Below are 12,578 nucleotides of genomic sequence, written 5' to 3'. Positions count from 1 at the left end.
TCTCCCAGTGGGCAATATAAAGCCATATTAGATGCTTGGGCATTCCTATTGGCTTCCACTTGATTAAAGGAAACTGCTTCATTATAGAAGCAAAGTAGAACAATTCCTTAGCGTATTAAAGCACAATTTTCTGTGTATATGACCATGCAAGAATTCAAAAGAAAGGAAATGCAATACTCTTCTCTGAATACCTGGTTACCATGACTTTGAGGGATGACTTTTTAGCCAAGATTTGTATCAATTCAGTTTTCTGAAACTGCATATGTAATTATCCTAACACTCTTCTTCTCAAGGTACATTTAATTTTGAAATTTCCTTTTTCCATCACTGGCACTGGTTATACTATCATGATACAGGAGATAAAGCATAAGCATAAAAAGCCAGCCAGCAAACACTTAAATAAATGTATTAAACTTCTATAATTTTGTTGAGTGGTTGAATAAAAAAGGGTGAAAACAATAAAAGCATTCAGCTCTCTAACCTGTTAAACAGGCACAATCTCCTGGGTTTCTTGCAGTGTGCAGACCTGGTTCTCAAAGTGAGATTCAGAAACTTGGAGCTAATATAAGAACGCAGTAGAGTATGAAAATAACAAGCCTTTTCTTTTTCTTCATTCTCCAGTGCACATGTCAGATTTTGAACTTAGAAAGCCCTAGAAGCACACAAGAGTCTATGCATTGTAGGGATATCTCACTAACCTACTATACAAGGGGGAAAAATACTATAGTCAGAAAATCAGGGAGGCACTGGTTATCAAAACTACTACCATGGAAGGTTCAACATTTAATAATACAGAACAAAACTAAAGTCATAAAGCCGACTTCTGTAAATTAAGGCTTTTTTAATCTATTTAATTTTAAAAAACCCTTCAAAACCCTTCTAACTAAATTAAGCTATATATATACAGAATAAACTATAGGTAGTATGTGATACGAAGGAAGCAGAGTCTGATCTTGTTGAGACTGACATAACCTAATGTTTGGGGATTAGGTCTAAAAGATGTCCATAACTGTTGTGACCTAGAAAAAAAAATCTTTTAAATGTATATTTTCAACAACCAAGACATTATACTGAATCTAAGGAATCTATCACTAGAAAGTGTCAGAGCTGACAATTGCAAATGATTTTCCGTCTTAAACCTGACAGTACTTTCCTTTATAAATCGTGCAGTGGGAATCACAGTGGTCTCAGAATTAATCTGTGACAAGTTTGGAAAATGCTTGATAGTCTAGCTGTTATCAGACAAACTCTTTTAAAACAGAGAACTATCTACATTTTCTTACATGTGAAGGTCACAAGATAAAATATTTTATTATAATATCTGCATAAGGCTTATTTTTAAAGAAGAGATTATCTAGAAATACTAAAAATAAATTCTAAAGTTCCAGCCAAAATTCAGTTTTTTATATTTTCTGGTACAAACCGTAACTCTCAAGAGTTGACCACCTCTCATTTAATAAGATCTGCCTAAGTATAAAAAGGCACAGAACAGCTTAGTTGAGTATATGGCATTTTTATGGCTGACTTTAACTAGTTAAGCCGGAGAAATAGATGACAGCTACTTTCTTTTTAATCTTACTTTTGAAGTAAAGCTGTAGACCTTTTCCTTCCAGAGATAATCCTCAAACTGATCACTGTCAACTGATTGCTGGGGGGAAGAAGGTTTGTCAATCAAGGAGAGTTGAGACAGAAGAGACAAGCTCTTCTTCTCACATGTGACCACCTTTCCACCAAAATGGAAGCTAAATCAGACATACTGTTTGTAAATTAAAGATCTAGTCTGTATAAATAGAAAAACCTTAAAAATTCATTTGGAATAGCAGTCAACATATTAATTCAGGAAAAACTACATCTGAATAGACTCCATTACCACAGCAACATGACGTTAATATTCAAGCTTTCATAATGAAACCCTGTATCTTTGTTCCTTAAAAATGAGAGTATCTTGTAAGAGCTGGATTTTATAGCTATGGTAAGTACTTACTGATGGATGAATTCTGCCCTTTGCACACTTCGAACAAATTTATAATCAAAATTCAAATTCAGATACCTACTATCAGGCTTCTACATCTAAAATATACTGGTCTTACACTGTTCATTTGTAGAAATAAGATCATCTACCTGCTTCAGAGGATATAATGAAGATCATTAGTGTCCATAAAGTGTTTTGTACACAGGAAGCACTATATAAATGCTAAGTTTTGAAGGCCAGAAGTAGCCTGGTTTCTCTCTACACATAAAATAAAAAGATCTGCTCAGAGTTCCAATTACTTTAAATTTTATTCACTCACATCTGAAACATGGTGTCCCTACTCACTCTATTCTGCCATTTATCAAGACAATCTATCTTCCCTCTCTCTTGCTCTTGGGCTATGAAATTTTGGGGCTATCAAATGACAATAGCAGTCACAGATGCTACACGCTTTACAGATATCAACTAAGATCCCATTGTAAACACATATATTCTTAGAACACATTTTGTGGTTGAACTTTGTAAAAAAAAAAAAGTTTTTTTGTGGTTTATACAAAGTTGAATTAGGTATCTCTTTCTTTCCCCTCTGCAACTACTTTTTAAGCTGACTTCCGGAGACTTAAATACAATAAACAAAATGGATGGTTAGCAGTCTGTGAGGAATGGCAGTGGGCAAAAAGAATTAAATGATATTCTCCCTTGTTCTGTTCAAAATTATCTTTCTGAAATTGAGATGATGGACATACGCATTTATATTAATTTTGGAAATCAAGGTATAGAAAGAGCTGCGCACCTTCACAGGTGCCCATTAGCAGTTTTGCGATTCCTAACTGTTCACTGCAGCTTAAAAGCAAGAGTGATTTCTCTCCAAATTCTGGAGGCATCCTGAGATGCCTTGGTATCATACAGGAGAAGCAAAATTCTTCGATTTTTCTAATGGAGTTCCTATAGGATGTGAATTCAGAATCAAAGACTAGATTGCTTCTTGAAATCAAGGTCAAGGTATTAAGCCAAGAGTATACTTACCTCATCACCAGGTCCCTAGGACACTGTATCTTCATTTCAAGGGGGAGAAAAAAGAAAAATCAGCAGTTTCAGTATTTTAAGTTTTCTCTACCCTTTGCAGTATTCTGTAAATGGGAAGCCTTCATTTGATGAAAAGGTTCCTTCTCCTCATCTGTCTACATGCACACACAAAGAAAATGCAGCTTTATAGCTAGAAGCAGATGCACTGATGACTTGTAAGCCAGCAGAAAACTCTATTCAGGGAATACTGAAGTAGTTTTCATGAAGTAAAACAGCTTGACCTAGACCAAGCTTAAACAGCGCACTGAGTATCACCCAGCGATCTTCTTAAAACCTTCACTTACAATGAAGGTAGTCCAATGTCTCTTCTGTTCTCTGCTGCCAGCAAAGCAGGTGAACAGGGAAAAGCAAGAGGAAATGTGGAACACAGGTGCCATTATTTTCAAGTTTTTATCATCACCTTCAGCAAACATATATTTATAAAGCCCTTGTACTGTTCCAACATAAAATTGGTAATTGGTTCAGCTGAATGATTCTGGGGCCAATACTGTTTAACATCTTCATTAATAACCTAGATGATGGGAGAGACTGCAAGTCTGCAGGCTGTACAAAATTGGGAAGAGGGGCTGACTCACCACATGTTTGTGCTGCTGTACAGAGAGGGACCTCAGCAAGCTGGGGAAATGGGCTGACAGGAATCTCGTGAAGCTCAACAAAAGGACATGTGAACTCTTGCACCTGGGGAGGAGCAACTCCATACAGCAGTGAAAGACTGGGGAGCAACCGGCTAGAAAGCAGTTTTGCAGAAAAGGACATGGGGTCCTGGTGGACAACAAGCTGAATATGAGCCAGCAATGTGCCCTTGTGGCAAAGGCAGCCAATGGTATCTTGGGCTGCAGTAGGAAGAACATTGCCAGCATCAAGGGAAGTGATCCTTCCCCTCTACCCAGCACTGGTAAGACACATTTGGAGTGCTCGGTCCAGTTCTGGGCTCCCCAGTACAAGAAGGGCATGGACGTACTGGAGTGGGTTCAGCAAAGGGCCAAAAAGATGATTAAGGGGCTGGAGCATCTTTCATACAAGGAGGCTGACAGAGCTGGGATTGAGAAGAAAAAGCTCTGGAGGGAGATCTTACAGTGTGTATAAATACCTGATGGGAAGAAGTAAGGAAGATGGGGCCAGACTCTCCTCAGTGGTGTCCAGTAAAAGGACAAGAGACATAAGTCAAAACAAGTTGAAACACAGGAAATTCCATTTGAAAATAAGAAAACACTTCTTTACTCTGAGGATGGTCAACCACTGGAACAGATTGCCCAGAGAGGTTGTGAAGCCTCCAGCCCTGGAAATACTCAAAACCCAACCAGACATGGTCCTGAGCAACCTGCTCTGACTCTGCTTTGAGCAGGAGGGTCGGACCAAGCAATATCCAGAGGTCCCTTCCAATTGCCTCAATTCTGTGGTTACATATCCATTTGATTGTTTGTGTAAGCAGCTTCCTTACATACATAAAGGCAAACTAGTGCTACTTAGTATGATAATCTAAACATCTTATCCTGAATTTTCAATGCATCACTCACATGACATACTCTGTTTTCTTATCTACAATCTAAAATTTTAATAGTAATATTACACCATCACAATTCCCCAGAGACCTTGTTACACTTCTGGGATTAAGCAAAAACAACACCAGTGAAATGCTTAAAAAAAAGTTGTGGTGTCAAAATGAAGGAAAAAATAAGGTTAATGGAAATTACTATTTACATTTAAAAAACTCAAACACCTAAAAAATAAAGTATGGTTTCAAAACAACAGTAACTTATCAAATGTATGGACATTTTTATGCCAGTTCCAGTTATTTGAGCCTTTGCAGCACGTCTTCTTATTAGCTTTTCCACTTATTTCACATATCAGTTAGAAACATCTATTTCATAAATATGAAGCACTATTATTTAAGACTTTGAGGAAACACGTCACCAACAAGGTGTTTGAACCAGGTGAGCCATGCTCAGAATACAGGAGAACCATGTTACTAGGCTCTGTATCTTCCCATTTATTCTATTTTAGCAGACAGACTAAAAAGCGCTTGCTTTGGCTTGTTCGATCTAGCACATGAAAGCTGAGGAAGGCACATGATCACTGTTTATAATATACTGAAGGGTACACACCAAGAAAGGGGTTCTCTTTACAGAACAATACTGACACATGAAAAATTGGGAATCAAAGGATGTATTTTGGCCAGAAACTAGAAGAGAGTTCTAAACATTAGGAGAGAGGTTTTGAAACATCCTTCCAAAAAGAGCAACAGGGCAAAATACTTAACTAGCATTAAGGTAGACTGTAGTGAGTTTATGATGGGGATTAGATAACATGTTTGCCTAACTCGGGAAAGCCTCTTCTTCAGCCTTGTGTTACTATTACTAGAACTGCTCCCTATCCTGTTCCCTCCCACCCCAGTTGTTTTATTCCCACTAAAGTTCAACTGGGGCTATAAGAGGACTACAATTAACCTTTGAAGAAAAGAGTCTTAAGACTTAACCCGCTACCTCACTAGCTTACATGTTTTTGTAGAATATTCCACTAAAGCTGGCTTGAAACCCTTCTTGAGATCAAAACATTTAATCAGCAACTAAACAGAGCAGTGCATTGCAAACATACTGAAATAATACTGCCTCTTAGGTTTTCATTAAATATTTGTCATCCTTGCCAGTTTAACAGATTCCTACTTACTATAAACAGCCAAAAAAGGAATTTGATTGTACTCTGTACATACAGGCCTAAGATGCTGGCATTATCCTTTCTTTATTGACGATGCTGTCTGAAAACTTCACATAAATCTCTGTTAAAACATACAGCTACCCCCCCCAAAACATACTACTTTTATGCTAATCATCAAACAACTTGCTCAAAACTTTCCTTATATCAAGTGCCAAAGAGCAATATGCAATTCAAAAAGAGCTACAGAATATAGAGAGAGCATGACCACAAATACGGACCAGATGTCAGACAGTGATTTTACACATCATTCACACATTAATTAAGCAATGTTGCAGCCCACTAACTCTGCTCCATTCGGCTTCTTCTGAAACTGTGTTCATCAAGAAACATGCAGCACTGACTTCATGACTTTGAAAAAGCACACTCAACTTGTTGCAAAAGTTCAAAAGGCAGGTGGATCTGTCATTTACTGAAGTCACTGAGCCCAGGATCCCCATTCTGTCGTTACTGTAGGCACAATAAAGGGCAGTGACTGTAAATATGTTTCCCTACATCCTTCTGGCTGACCAATGATTTTTTTCATTTCAGAACAGAAGAAAAGTAAATGCACTTCCAAGATAACTTGATCCACACTTTGGCAATCAAACATGTATTTCACTTGTGTACACAGGAATGAATACTCAAGCAATGACAGAAGTTGCTCATACCCCTAATTTTTCAGCACTTCCACACTGTGTGTGATCTACTTAGCCAGAGCGCAGACCAGAACAACGTCAGTTAAACAGAAAAAGTGTTTCTATTACAGTACTCTCTCAGACCAATAGATGGCCACCACTCAGTACAGTCAGACCACTTTGGGCAGTGTTGTTCATGATGGCATTTCCACTTAGAAGACTTGTAGAGAAGAAAATAAATTGCTTTCTTGTTCCAAGCCAAAGATAAAGCTAATGAAGTCTACCTTTATTGACTGTCATTTGTGCCCTGCTTTCTCTTTTCTGCAGTAAACTGGATCTTCAACAATAAAATCTTTGTTAATTGGTTGCTTATAGATTAGACAGAGGCCTCCACCTTAAATCTTTTAAACTGCTGTATATTTGAGTATGACTTTATTCAAAAACAACATTGAGTACTGCAGCAAATGGATTTAACATAAAGACTCCATTTCAGAATGTTTCTTCCCCTCTTACTAGTCTCCTTTAAAAATTTTGTCTTTTTATTTCTGGCTTGTGCTTGCTTTTGGTTCCCTTATTCTACAGCTGTAGAACTGTGATGAGACAACTACTGCAGATGTGCCTGCTTTCAAAGTAAGCATATTCAGTGGTTAGGCTATAGCCTAGCTGGTAAGTTTTTTCTTACCTCTTAGGTTTCTGGGTTATTAGTTTATGTCACTAGTATAGCCCTCTTTTGCTATACACACACACTTTTACAATAAACCTGCAACTTTGGAAACTTAAAAATCACTGTTGAAGAACACAACCTCCTTAACTCCCTCCTTCAGATTACATGACTTACTGCAGTCTTAAACTACAACACACAACATTTCCTATTTAACCAGAAAGCAGTATTTATACATAATTGGAGCAACAAAGCTTAATAATATTTGCCATTTACAGCATTACTGAAAATACGATAGGCTACTAATGTAATTAACTCCGATCTAAATCAGTCCTGTCTGAAGTAACAAAATCTGTCTAGCTTTTCCAGCAACAAAACTAGTCAAATATAGGAAAATTCACTGACGTCATAAAAGTAAGATTCAATTATTAATAATTTCTACAATACGAAACCAAGATCTTACCAGTCCAAAAATCCCATTTCCTAATTAAGGAAGAAATAGTAGCCACGGAAATAAGCATCCCTCAAAACAAGCATCAGAATGAATGGCACTTCTCCCCAGTTCAGCTCATCCAACTGGTGAGTATCAAGAACTATCAAAGTATTGCCCCAGAAGCAGTAAGCAAAAATCTTTGAAGTAGCTTATCACATTTGTAAAGGTTTCTTCAAACGATGGAAATAATCAATAAAAACAACACACAGATTTTGTTGTTCCTGAGAAAGTCAACCTTTCTGATGGAAGTTGTGGTCTTCCTACTCTGAGTTTTCTCCATTTCGTGTATCAGAAAATATGATTTTGCACTGACTGGAAATTGAAAATAAGATTTAAGAGCCTAGTTATTCTCACTTTTTCCAGGTGTAGCAAACATAACAGGACATACATGAATCTGAAGTATCATTATTAAATTGACTGGCAACCACTTCCAACTCTGCAAGAAATTTCAGGATACACTGCGTAAATGACTGCTACATGCTCTAAAAGTACTTTCTATTTAATCAGCAGAAGGGAAAAAATCCCCTTTAGAACCACAATAAATAACTACAGATCAGCTGTAAATGGAATGAGGTGGTTTATACCTGACCTGAGTTTCAGCCTTTTCCTAGCGGGAAACACAAGCTCAGCACGGGGACACACAGTCCGAGGGCTCGCGGAAGCCGGCTCCGCCGCGCACACGCGACATGATTTATAGCTCTCCTCCACATTCAGATGACAAGTCTCGACGGAGCAGGTGCAAGGGGGAAGCTTTCCTTCCTTCAGAGATAATTTCCTCGTATGTAAATTAATTAGCAAGCGCTCATCACTCCCGCCTAAGCGGGGAACATGAAGCTAATGGGTTATCAGCGTTTAATTTCGCATGCGGAGCGGGTGACCCGGCGGCGGGAGGGGGTGCAGCGTCGTTACTGCTGAAGTCACAGCGGTTCTGACAGCGGCGATAAAAGTGCGACCGGCTCCCGCACGGCTACGCCGGCAGGGCCATTTCCGCGCCGCGGGCACCAACGCGCGCGTCCCCCCCTGCCCGGCCGGTCACCGCTGCCCGGCCCCGCCGCCCCTCCGCCCTGCCCGCCGGGGAAGCGGGGCGAGCCCCGGCTCCCATTACCTCCTCCGGCGCCATCGAGAGCGGGGCGGCCGCGGCTCGGCTCCGCGCGGCTGGCGGTGGCTCCGCGGAGCGGAGCGGAGGGGCCGGCGCTCTGCGCGCTCACCCGCCCGCGCTGCCTGCTCCGCACAAACGCATCACCGGCAGCCACATCATGGTTAATGCATCAGCCCCGGCGGCCGGAGGAGGCGGCACGCAGCGGGGAGCGGGGGGTGGGGAGCCCCGGGTCGCGCGGGAGCGTCCCGCAGCGCGCCCCGCGCCACATGGCGCCGCCGCCGCGCACCGCCGCGCCGGGCGGGCGGAGGGGAGGCTGCGCCCGGCTGGCGGCGGCGGCCGGTGCCCCGCCGGCTCCGAGGGAGGGGAGGAGTCTGGGCAGGTGACGGGCCCGGGCCCCCTCCCCCTCCCCCGAGGCGAGGCGGGCGCGCGGGGCACGGTTAGGGCCCAACGGCCGCCGGCGCGCGCCGCGCCCTCGGCGCGGTCACAGGGGCTGCTCGCCCGTGGGGCGGGAGCGAGAGGGGCTGGAGCAACGGCGGGAAGTTGCAATGGCCCCCGGCCGCGAAAGTAGCCTTCAGTCGCCGCTCTCCTCAGTCTGGAGGTGTGGGGTGTGGGGCGCTGCCGGCCCCGGTCAATGGCAAACAGTAGCTGTGACAGGCCACGGTCAGTGGGGGACGAGTCCTTGTTTTCTGCCTTACAGCAATCCGCCAGGTGCCTTGGCCATGGAGAAGTGCCCCAAAGCCCCCAAGCCACCCCCCAAACAGTGGCAGAGGGGAGTGAGCCCCAGCAGTGCGAAAGTCACTGAGGCAGAGAGGGTGCTTGAGGGCCACCTTCCCTCGGTCACGCCAGCCGGGGAGGGCTTCTTTGCACAGATGCAGCCCCAAACCCCACGGTTGTGGTAAAAACACTGGCCGGCCACTTCCCAATTGCTTGAGCTGGATCCCCCCAAGCCCCACGTGCTGGCGTGCAGGTGCAGGCTTTGAGCTCCTTCCCCGGTCCGCCACAGCCCATCTTGGCCGGGGGCTTTCCCATGTTACTGCTGACTTCTTCAAATCCCACTCATTTAAGCTTCAAAAGTCCAACGCTCGGGGTATGCTGGACCTCAGTGCTCTTCCTTGCAGGGCACTGCATTGGGGGGAAGCAGCCGCCCAGAGTTTAAGGGTTCCAGAACAATCCTTAAGCGAGGGCCTAACGCAAGCAATGGGTGGGTTTAGGCTAGACCCTCTTTGCATTTCTCTGCCTTCATTTTCCCTTCCAAATACAGGTAGGAGTCCTGCAAGTCCAGGATCCTTCTCCACTACTTACTAACAGATGTACTTACTTCTTTATCTTTTCTCAGTCTGCAACACTGAGCAAGAGAAGCTTCTCTTACAGCATCCTATCTACTTTGTCAGGTAGCTCCTGTATTTGGTAACAAAACTTGTGCAGAGCAGATGATTTATCACCTATTTATTGCCTCCTCACCTCGTCTGTAAAAGCAGGTTTGCCTAGCTGGTAGCATCTTCGTTCTTCAAGGGACTGTATTTGAATAGAATATTATCAAAGTTTAACAATTCTTTACTGATCATATGCCAGGAGCAAAAATTTCTCCTGTCACCTCTCGTAGATTTTCAATTAGCACAGAAGGAAAGAATTTGCAGTCTGACACAGTTATATATAGAGATTCCTGAGTATCAAACAGCATTCGTAAGCTGTACACAGAGAGACTCCCCGAATTGTCAGAAGCCCTTAGTTAATCACAGACAAATGAGGATAACGCTGTGTAAGCGGAAAGGAGAAGAAAATAGGAGGAAAAGGTAGAGCCCGCTTTATGGGAAATTTTCATTTGTACGACATACTATTGTTATTTTTCCTTTCCCATTATGCTAGATTTTGTGTTACTTGTATACAAAAGAATTATTACTTGCAACTCCACAGCTGAGGTTGCATTGTGATTTGCACTTATAGCAGGACTAAAATCTTTATGTTTCATACTTCAATGACTGCATTTAGACTACACATTTAGCACAATAACACTTGAGTATTACAACTGAATTTTCTTTTTTAATATAATATTTATTCACCTTCTGCAAAGGAAAATTTGCCCTCTTTTTCAAAAGTTTCACATTTTCTTCACATTTGTGAGTTCTCCTAGCATCAACTCAGGATTCCCATGTATTTCAAGGCATTCTCGCTGTAGGATAAGAACACAGGTAAAAGCTAATTTTAAACTTTTAAAATTAAGCATATAAAATTATCCCATTATTTTTCATAACCTAATTATATCTGACAAAGGTTTGTCAGAAATAGCTATTTCTGGTTTTGCTTTTAAAAGCTACCAGCCTGTGTCCTGGATTAATATTCTGATGAAATAAACTTTTCTTTTAATTCTGGTGTCTGCTTTTCATGTAAATTCAATTTTCTTCATTGTTTCCTGATTGCTTCTAGCTATAGCTACTGTATTTCTTCTCTGCATTTACTACTGGTGTTTCAGCATAATTTTGTAATATTAGATGGAACTGTTCTATCTAGCTTTTATTGAAAAAAATCATTTTTACAGAATCAAAAGTTTCACATGAGTACATCAGTTCTAACATGAAAAAGTTGGAAAAATATGGGACTAGGGTCAAATGACTCAGTCACCAAGCCAAATCTCTAGCTTTTCAGCAAACAACATCATCTAATATCTTCTGTAATCCTGTGGTTCATTTTAAAATCAGTTCGTTTCTCTAGTGATACTGAAGGCTGTTCTTCAGCATCGTTCTTCTAACTGATTAGAAGTGGTCTCATTTGTTTCTTTGTCAATAATGTCCATAAGTGATATTACTCTTTCTCTTCTCTTCAACTTCTGATGTGTTTATGCACAATAATCAGTTTTCATTTAATTGAAGCAGGTCCTCTTTAATCTTTTTCATAAAACAAGTTCTCTATTTCCCTAAAGACCTCTGTGGCCTACTACAGTTTAAATTAGTCTATCTTAATCACCGATGGACATAGTTTTACATGGCATTTTAGTAAACTGTTATTAGTAACATGAATAATGGCATTAAGAGTCTCTCTTCTCTACTGAAACAGTTTGAAACAGCATAGGATTGCCTTTGCTTTCTCTCATGGCTGTCCTGTATTGCTGCTTATAGCTCCTCCTGTGCCCACTACTAACAAGATTTTTCTCCTGCCCTATGACTTGACTCAGACTATCAGATTATAGCAAAAATTTTTATTAGGCCCTAGTGTATAATCTTGAATTTTGTTATTTTATAGTATAACCCCACTTCTTGGCTCCAATATCTTGTCTGCACTGATGACATTAAGTTGGGAGACAACAGTAAATTTCACATTTTATGTCTTTCTAAGATAACTAGGGAAAATAGTAAGAAATATTATAATAATAAGACTAATTCTTGAGATGAGACGAATAAAGGTACAGCACAATTAAAATGATAGAGGAGAAATACATGTATGTCTAGCCTGGGGAAGGTCCAGTGTATCTGCTGTGCTAGATCTGCTACTTAAAAATGGACTAGGACCATGACTCAAAGAAAATTCACTGTGGCTAATTTGGGCAGAGGAAGGGCCTGTTTTCCGTTCTTTTCACCTGCTTCTTCTAAGTGTTTTTGGAATTTCTCCATATTCCTTATCACAGAACGCAAATACATGGGCAATTAGACTCATGAGGCATCTCATGAACTTCTGTATAGCTATGTGCCTGTAAAAGTATTCAAAGTTTCAAAGGCTGGGTTTGTTCTATTAACTTTTATTTTTACTAAGGTACAACTCTGTGATTCTACTAAATGATCAACATCTTTCCTGATCCCTTATTGGTATTATAAGCTGGTCAAATTTATTGCATCTGGATGCACCGTTCCAAAACTGCAACATTTGAATTTATCTAGACCCAGGTTCAGTGGATATTTTTCAAGTTATATGTGTGTTAACACTATGGATTACTTCAGGCTTCAGTG

General features: G+C 41.0%; 1 protein-coding gene across 5 annotated transcripts in view; it reads right to left on the bottom strand.

Annotated features, from left to right (window-relative positions):
- The window catches only part of LOC112979764 (heparan sulfate glucosamine 3-O-sulfotransferase 1-like), a 59,553-nt gene extending 50,637 nt beyond the window's left edge, over positions 1-8,916 (bottom strand). For 2 of the 5 annotated variants that reach the window (XM_026094187.2, XM_026094183.2), the window contains exon 1: positions 8,647-8,916. The gene's annotated coding sequence lies outside the window, so the exon portion shown is untranslated. Of the gene's footprint in view, positions 1-8,130; positions 8,434-8,646 lie in introns of those variants that run through there. The other 3 variants (XM_026094184.2, XM_026094188.2, XM_064514070.1) reach the window with 2 other exon arrangements.
- Positions 8,917-12,578: the final 3,662 nt, after the last annotated feature.

Source organism: Dromaius novaehollandiae, chromosome 6 (genome assembly GCF_036370855.1).
Source record: "Dromaius novaehollandiae isolate bDroNov1 chromosome 6, bDroNov1.hap1, whole genome shotgun sequence".
In the NCBI taxonomy this organism is placed as follows: domain Eukaryota; kingdom Metazoa; phylum Chordata; class Aves; order Casuariiformes; family Dromaiidae; genus Dromaius; species Dromaius novaehollandiae.
The sequence above is the reverse complement of the archived record's forward strand: the minus strand, read 5'-3'. Positions and strand labels throughout refer to the sequence as shown.